Below are 9,319 nucleotides of genomic sequence, written 5' to 3' on the forward strand. Positions count from 1 at the left end.
CTCACTTGTGAGCTTAAGGGGTAGGAAGCCTGCAGGGGGCAGAGGCCATGAGCTTATTTTCTGTTAACTTGAATGTATACTTACACCACAGAGTGGCTTACATTTTGTTCTTGCCACTTTTTAGAAGACCAAAGACCACTTTTATGTAAGTCTTCCTTTTGATTCCAGAGACCTTGGACTTTTGTGTTTGGTTTTCATTGTGCCATGTCCCAAGCAGGAATCTAATAATCCTTCATAAACCTGGGGAGATGGCTTACCATTCCAGGAGAGACATACCCAGAGAGGGGTGGAGGCAGGACAGATGGACCAAGCTAGAAGATGGCCCTGGTGCTGCAGGTGAAGGAGGAAGGGCTGGCTCCTCCGGCGCCGAAGGGAACAGCTTAGGTATCAGGATAATGGAGTCACCAGGTGATTCAAGATCTACTGACCTTCTGCCAGGACATGAGTGGAGGGCAAGCAAGGATTACTGCCTAGAAGAGCCATCTAGAGAAGCACACAGTTAGGAGTTACCACCATCTGTTGAGACTTAAGAGAAGCCCGCTTTAAGAACATCCCTAGTTTTCCTGCACACATTTTAAACCAACTGAGAGAAGCAAAGTCATCAACAGATGGAGATGGAAACATTAGCTTAATTAGTGATAAAGCTGAGATGGGAACAATTAACTTCCTAACACTGAACTCTAGAATTGGAACCCACATGGGACAGTTACAGGACTACTGTGGGCCTGGGCCTGGAAAGCCATGTATGTAGCAGCTAGCTATCCGAAGAAAGACTGACTTCACCATGCTGACTTCCAATCACGTAGGTAAGTCACATTCCCTCCCTTCCCCAGGAACAAGGAGGGGGGCAGTAACAAGGCCAGGGGTCAGATACCAATTGCTGTTTCTCCATATGGAGTGGGGATTGCCTACAACCTTCCAGATGGACTGGGTATAGTATAACCCACACACTGAGGCTGCACCCATGGATAATAGACCACGTTGTCTCTCTGGTCCCTTGCTGAGTAGTCTGTCCAGAGAGATACATTGTCAGTGGTTCTTCAGCACTCGGCTATAAGCCAACCTACCTGGAGTATGAGCATTTGCCTTCGTGATAAACAGAATCTTCGGGGGATAGGTGGCCACATGCACATGGCTGGAATATTGGAAACTAGAAGCAAAACCATTTCCAAGGTGAGTTCTATCCTGTTCCAGACTTCTTCTGGAACCCACACTACTGTCAGTCTTTATTGGACTGAAATACATGACTGGGCACCATTTCTACAGTGACTTTCGAGATGAATATCTGGCACTTCTAGACCAATGCTTCTCACATTCGCTGAGGTAAGGGACCAGTTGTTGCTTTCAGGGTTTTTTTGGTCTTACTTACAGTCTGTCACAGACCAATATGTTTGTAGAAATATCACATAGAAAACAATGGTATACATCAGTTTCTAGCAGTTCGCTTCTCTGCTGTCCCCAACAATCTCTCCTTATTACACCACATCCGCCCATGAGGACCAGCTACATGTTGGGCATGGCTGGGAAGCAAGGGATGAACAAGAACAAAGACAAAATGCAAGTCTCAAATTTGTACCACTAGACTCAACAGATAGGAAATGATTCCGTTACTGGACTTACCTCAAAACAGGCTAGGAATGAACTAATTCACAGACCAGTACCTAGTCACAGCCCACAATGAGTTTAGACTCAAAATCAGCTTTGTGGTACTGGTCCAGTTCTGCTCATCTCAGTTTATATGGTGCCAGCTCTTGGCTCTTGACTGAGAAATGGCTCCGTTCATGTGCTCAGTTGCTTTTTCTCTGATTCTTTTCGCACAAGTGGTGGTATTGAGCAGAGAAAGCCACACACGACATCACCTCACTATCACTGAGACTCTACTGGTTATTGCTCCACTTGCTTATTTAATTTTTAAAAATATTAACCCTTTGGGAAATATGTGATTAGAAACAAGATGGTTTCTATCGTGACTTCAAATGGAAAAGGGAGATGACTCTGTTCTTTTGTTCAAGTCAAAACACAAGAGTTTTCTCTGTGTGTGTTTTCCCACTGAACAGTATGATAGATGCTAGATTGATGGCAACCTCAAGGAACATAGAGAACTTGGGGAAAGGCCAGAGACAGATAAAAGATTATTAATAGTTTGTTTCTAAAAGACCATGATGAGAAGCAGAAGAAAATGTGTTTGTTTATCTGGGAACAAGAGTATGTTAGAAGATGTGATTGATCACTCCCAGGTAGAAACAAGTGTAAAAAGGTTCTCAGGAAGGAAATGTGAAATTCATTTGTATTTAAATTGAATTCTAGCGTCACCATTGTTGATTGTAGGACCTTCAGACAATATCTTGGAGCCACAATGTCTTCAATTATAAGGTGGGAATAATGTTTAACTTGCTGATAGGACTCAATATAGTGCTCGGGTTAAGTTGGGGGGGAAAATAGTAAGAACGGCTACTCCTGTAAAGAGTTACAGCCTCGGAAACCCACATGGGCATTTCTGTCCATAGGGTCGCTGTGAGTCAGAATTAACTCAATGCCGTGAGTTTGGAGTTTTGACTAGGGTTACAGCTCATACATGCACAAGTTTATTACAAACAAAAATGTGTTTAAACATGTATCTGTGATCAGGGGATGACTGCCAGCAGGTTTTCTCAGTAATAAACTTGCTATCGTCCCAATGGAATGCCTTCCCAAAAAAGTGACTTCCAAGGAGAGCTGTGGGGCAGTTAAATTCAAAGCAGAGAAGATTATAGTGACTTTTTTTTTGGATTCCCAAGGGATGTTTAGTGGGTTATACATTGGGCCGCTAACCACAAGGTCAGCAGTTTGATACCACAGGTTGATCTTCAGGAGTATGGCAAAGCTTTCTACTCGCTTAAAGATTCACACCCTAAGAGACCCACAGAGGCAGTTCCACTCTATCCTATAGTGTCAGAATTTATTTGCTGGCAGTAAGTTTGATTTGACATTGATAGGTTTTCTTGAAAGACAGTAATCAAAGGGGCTTATTAATAAGTTTTCAGAAAATGGGACTCTGGACTGGTGAGGAAAAGACCAGGGAAGTACCAGCAAGGACGTTTTTCCCATCACCACAGTGCGCTTGCTCACTCTCCCAGGGTAGCGAGGGCTGTCCTATGAAACTGTCATTGGGAAACCTTGCCCCGTCTACCTAGCACTGTTCTTGCCCCTTCACATTTCTATTTGCTCCCCAAAACTCAACATTTAAAGGGACCACACGTTGAGCCCCTTGAGGGTGCCCGAAATGCTGTTCTGACAGTTTAAATCAAAAGCATCACATTCTGTGGTAAAGACGAGAGAGAGAGAAAAGCATGGCCTTCGAAGTGCATCGACTTGAAAAGCAATAACTTCATATTTTTATATTATTTTTAATCGAGGTTCTACAATTTTTTTCTTTGTAACAAAACCTTTTGACTTACCCTCATAACGTGCCAGGCATTGCGCCTGAACATGGCTGGTACTCAGTTAATGGTAATTAATATAATCATTGATGAGCACTTTGGGTGTTTTCCTAACAAAGGAGAGTGGTGAAGTCTGTCTCTTTGGAGGAAAGGAAGAAGAACGGATTCCTTCTGAAGTGGACATAACTTTAATTAGCATGAGAAATTGGGCCTCACTATGAAACTGTGGGTTTGCTGATTTCAAGAAGTCATGACTATTTCTTTGGATATGTTCAATTCAATATACAAACATGTTATTAGTTCCCCCTGCTTGTCAGAAACGGTACCAGACACTGATCATACTGAATCAGAGACTCTGCTCCTTAGATATTGAGCAGATGTTTGTCTGCGATGTAGTGAACACATCTTCCTTATGTTTTTTGGTTCTAGTTAGCCAGCACCATCTGAGCAAAACCTTTGTCCACCAAACTCTATCGCTTCAATTGGTGACCTTGTTTTTGAGACCCTCCACGATGACCTCCAAGAACAGATCTCACTGTGTGTCTCCTTAAGAAGCAAAACAAAGGATGTGAAATAGGTCTTCATGCGGCAAACTCTCTATACTTGCCCTCTGGCAGCCCAAATTGTCGTTTTTAAATACTGCATCTATTTCTGTGCCAATCCACTCTTGCCATAGCATGTAAGGACCTTCACTGCTGTATCTCTTAGCACCATCCGGTAGCCTCACAATCTGTACAACTGGTCACCATTGCAATGAGAGCTGGACTCTCCAAGAGATCTGCAAGACCCCTTCCAAGAGTCCAAGGTCTGCTATAAAGCCCACCCATTATCAGGCATTTACCTGAGAGAGCCATTCAATCCCAGAACAGGTGATTCACTTCCTGTCACAATCAGTCCCTGATCATCGCATATACTAGTCCCTGTGGCCATCAGTTTGGCAGTTTCATGAAAAGATAAAGAATTATAATTTCAAGGCAAGCCAACCTTGCCATTGAGTAAATGCTGACTCGTAGTGACCCTGTAGGACAAGGTATACCTACCCCTGTAGGTTTCTAAGACTGTAATTTTACAGGTGTGGACTACTTCATCTTTCTCCTGAGGAGCAGCTGGTAGTTTTGAACAGCTGACTTTGTGGTTAGCAGCCCAATGCATAACCACTACACTACCAGGGTTTCTTATGACCCAGCAATTTCATTCCTATGTTTAAAAAAACAGAAAGCCGGGCCTCACACAGACACTTGTAACCAATGTCCGTAACAACACTATTTACAATAGCCAAAAGGTGGAAGCAACCCAAGTATCTATCGAAGGATAGCTGGGTGAACAAAATGTGGTGTGGGTATACAATGGAATATTAGTCAGCCATAAAAGTAAATCAAGTATCTATACATGCTACAACATAAATGAACCTTGAAAAGATTATTAAATAAAGCATTACTAAATGAAATAAGCCAGCCGTCAAGGTGTCTGGTTTCACTTCTGTAAAACGCCTTACATAGGCAAATGCACAGAAAGAAAGTAAATGAGTGGTTACCTGGGACTGATGAGAGCAGGGTCTGCAGTTATGGCTTCATGGAGACAGAGTTCTATTTGAGGCAACAAAAGGATTTGGGCAATAATGGCTGCCCAACAGTGTGGATGTAATTAATACCACTGAATTGTACACGTAAAATAGTTAATATGGTGCATATGTGTATTGTCGTCTTGCCCCTCACCCAGTTTGCAGAAGTCTATGAGTGAGTGAAAGCCCAAAATCCACTTGCAGATTCCCCATGTGTATTGAGTTCCCATTGAACTCCCTTGGACCTCTGACCAGATCTGTGGATAGTTTTGTCCTCAGTGAACTGGATATCTGGCTGCCGCAGATCTCTCTCATGGCCATTGAGTCAGTGCTGACTCATGGCAACCCTACAGGACGGGAGCGAATGCCCCTGTGAGTTTCCAGGACTTTAACTCTAAATAGGAGCAGAGAGCTCCATCTTTCTCCCAAGGAGCAGCTGGTAGTTTCAAACTTAACATTTCCCCCTTTTGACTTGTTCTGGTTTTCATTATTTTCTGCTTTCTTTTGGATTGAACACTCTTGGAAAAAGCATCAGCCCTTTTGGTAGCCCGTGGGTTGGACACGATGGATAAGTAGAGAAGACGGGAAGGAAAGTTGTTACACTCGACTTTCAACACCCACACACACCCCACACTCTCACACCAAGCCAAACAAATAAAACATACTGCCAGCTAGTCAGTTCTGACCCACAGTGGTTTCCCTAGAGTTTCCAAGTCTAAATATTTGCAGGAGCAGAGAACCTCATCTTTCCCCCTGTGGAGTGCGTGGTGACTTTGAACTGCCATCAGTGCCAGGGCTACTTTCCAGTTCCCCTCACATGACATAAAAGAGGAACCTGAGCATTTGGTCAGAGCCTTCGTTTGAATTTCTTCTTTTTTTAAAAGTTGTTTTTCTTACTGATCGCATGATCAGTACATAACCACCACTACCCACCCCCCAAGGGGACGAACAACAGAAACCATCGGAGAAGCGGTGGTGTGATAGTGAGTTAGTTAGTTTATTGTGCCAACCTGGCCGATAAACACATGTGGGGTTAATTGAAGGGCAGAGGGATAAATGGCTCCGTGAGCCTCACCTTTCTAGTTCTCCCGTCTCTTGCTTTGTGATAGCGCACCAGGGCGCAGCTGCCTTAGCCAGTTCCTGCTTCAGCTACAAGGCCCACTTCCTGCAGGACATCCCCAAGGAGAAGCCACATGGACCTACCCTGATACAGCCCTGGGTGCTTGAGCAACTATATGGAGACTCCTGGCAGCGCTGAGATGCTTACACATTCACTGACTCTGCTTTTCTCTTTCAGTCGGCATCATTGCGTCTGTTTTGTGAGATAGAGGAGGACTTTGTGAATTGGTGTTGGACATATGGGTTAATAGATTAATGTTGAACTTGTGGGCTTGGACAGCACTGGGTTGGGATGTTTTCTTGATGCACACTTAACCTTTATATAAAACTTTCTCTTATACATGTGTTTCTGTGGATTCTGCTTCTCCAAAGGACCCAGGATAACAAAGATATTAATAATAATTTATAATTTATCAAGGAGCCACGGGGTGGAGAGAGAGGAGCGAATACTAAGGGCTCAATAGAAAGTAAATGTATAGGAAATAATGATGGCAACATATGTACAAATATGCTTGATACAATTGATGTATATAGCTTGTTACAAGAGCTGTAAGAACCCCCATTAAAATGACCTTTTGATTTAAAATTATTATTAATTGGGAATTAATACATATATTACATACCACAAGCAATTTCCACCAGATTGGCCCCACCACCACTTGGAGTCATTTAATACTCACCGTGCCTATGACTTCTATGTTTTCTCCAGCCTCTTCTCACCTTTTCTTCCCTTGCACCTGACCTTTTGGAAGGCCCAACCAGAAACCATTGTAATCTAATGTGGCTTATAAATAGAGACTCTCACCTGTCAGGTGGGTCTGTCTTTTTCTGGGTACCTGCTTTCCTTTTGTGGTTACAGATGAATGGATAAGAGTCTTTCTGATAAGCCCATGTAAACATTTCTTTATTCTTCATTTCTATCCCAGAAACTGGTTTTAAATAGATTTAAATAGATTTTCTAGCTATTGTTAGAAAACCTTTTATTTTTTGTACATTTGTGAATGGAATTTAATTGATTTATCAAATTTTAATTAAATCCCTGCTGTGACCATCACAGGGAAATGACTAGCAGCTTTCCCATTGTTATTGGAATACTTACCTTCTTTATAAATATTTTGACATTTTTGAAATGCTAAAAAGATGCATGATGTGTGCTGCACAGTTAAGAAGGAGACAGGACTCTCGCCTTGGCATCAAGCTGATTTCAGGTGGGGAAAGCAGGCCACTGATAGTGCAGAGAGAAGAAAGCAGAATGAGGTTAACAAGAGCCATTTCCATTGATATAGGAGATAGACAATGGGACCCTAATAACTTAATCCCCCTGCAAGATTAGTGATTCTAAGTAATCTTGGGAGGTAGAATTCCATCTCCTAAAATAATATGTGTCCTTGAGCAAGTCAGTGTCTTCCTGCCTTATTTATCTGTAAAATTGGGAGGTTGTACCAAGAGTCTGTTAATGCCCCTTCCAGCCCTACAAGCGAATGCTTTCATGAATTCTTGGCTTACCTGTGTATGACCAAACGGCGTCTTTGATTTCTTTCCTCACTCATGAATTTGCTGTTAGAGGAAATCCATAAGGGGGCCTTGTGGAACAGTGGTTGAAGTGCTAACCCAATGGCCTGCATTTCAAACCCAGGTGCTTGGTGGGAGAGATGTGGCAGTCTGCTTCCATCCAGATCTACAGTCTAGGAAACCCTCTGGGGCAGTTCTGCTCGTCCTCAAGGTGACAGCCCGTCAGAATGGACCGGCTGTCATTGAGTTAGGGTTTGATGTATGGACAACAAAAGCAAAAGTAGTTAAAATTAGGAAAGAAATGCCCTTACAGTGATGCCATCCATCGTAGCATCTCAAGGGCTTTTACTCGGATGCTCCATCCTGATTCTTGAACGCAGGTATATGTCACTTTACATTGTTGCAACCCTAAGACGGGTGACTTTTGATCTGTGACTTACTTGGTGTTAAACCTGCAAAAGCCAAACACTGTCTAAAGTAGACGCCTGTTAGAGAAGGAAAGCTGATACATTTTCTGCTAACAGAGAGCACGTTGGGAAAAGGTGGTAAACGGCGAAAGGCCCCAGACATACAAGTCAAAGCAATCTTACCAAGTTCTGTATCTCACAGGTTTCGAGATGTATATTGCTACCACTAGCATAATAAGTATAGTTTAAGTGACTGCACAGTATTCCATTTCATTCTTGAAACATAACAAAACAAAGACCACTGCTGTTGATTCCAAGTCACGGTGACTCCCTGTGTGACCAAGTAGAACTGCCCCACAGAGTGTTCTTGACTGTAATCCTTATGGGGACAAAGTGCCAGGCCACAAATTCCACAGCGCCTCTGGGGGGTTCACACTGCCAGCCTCAGGTTCATTGATGAGCATAAACCATTTACACCATCCAGGGACCTGTTAAGAACCATCGTTTTCTCCACTTCTTAACTACTTCCTATTTTTTTAAATATGGACTGTACCCACCTTGGACGATGCCGAGATGGTGCCACCAATGTTTCATTGACGGCTCCCTTGGAGGAATCCTGGTGGTGCCGTGGGGGACACACTGGGCTGCGAACTGCTGAAATCACCAGCTGCTCTTCTGAAGAATGATGGGCTTTTCTACTCAGCTAAAGAGTTACAGTCTCCAAAAGCCAACAGGAGGCAGTTCTACAAGGTCCTATAGGGACATTCTGAGACTTGACTCAATGGCAGGGTGCTTTTTTTTCTCTCCCTTGAATAATTTTCTAAGACTGCATTTCGAGAAATGTGATTCCTGAACTGGAATGTGGCTCACGTCTTGGGAGCCTCTTTATGGTTCCTTATAAATCCCAAATCAAACGCATTGCCATTGAGTGGATGCTGACACATAGTGACCTTACAAGACAGGATAGAACTGCCCCTGTGGGATTTTAGGATGATAGTTCTTTACAGGAGTTGAAAGTCTCATCTTTCTCCCATAGAGAGCTGGTGGTTTCGAACTGCTGACCTTGCTGGTTAGCTGCCCCAAACCCCGCTATGCCACTAGCATTCCTTATGGTTACTTATAATTACTGATAAATGACTGAATGTCTAGACTGATTTACATCACTGCCACCTTACTTGAGAGTGACAGTCTAAAACAGCCACCCCAAAGGTCCGGTATAACATGACGCATCATTGATTTGATTTGCATTTCGTTGGCTATTAGCAGTCGTGACGTGTTACCATTTGGGATTGCAGTCTGGC

This window comes from Tenrec ecaudatus, chromosome 13, assembly GCF_050624435.1.
Source record: "Tenrec ecaudatus isolate mTenEca1 chromosome 13, mTenEca1.hap1, whole genome shotgun sequence".
Classification (NCBI taxonomy): domain Eukaryota; kingdom Metazoa; phylum Chordata; class Mammalia; order Afrosoricida; family Tenrecidae; genus Tenrec; species Tenrec ecaudatus.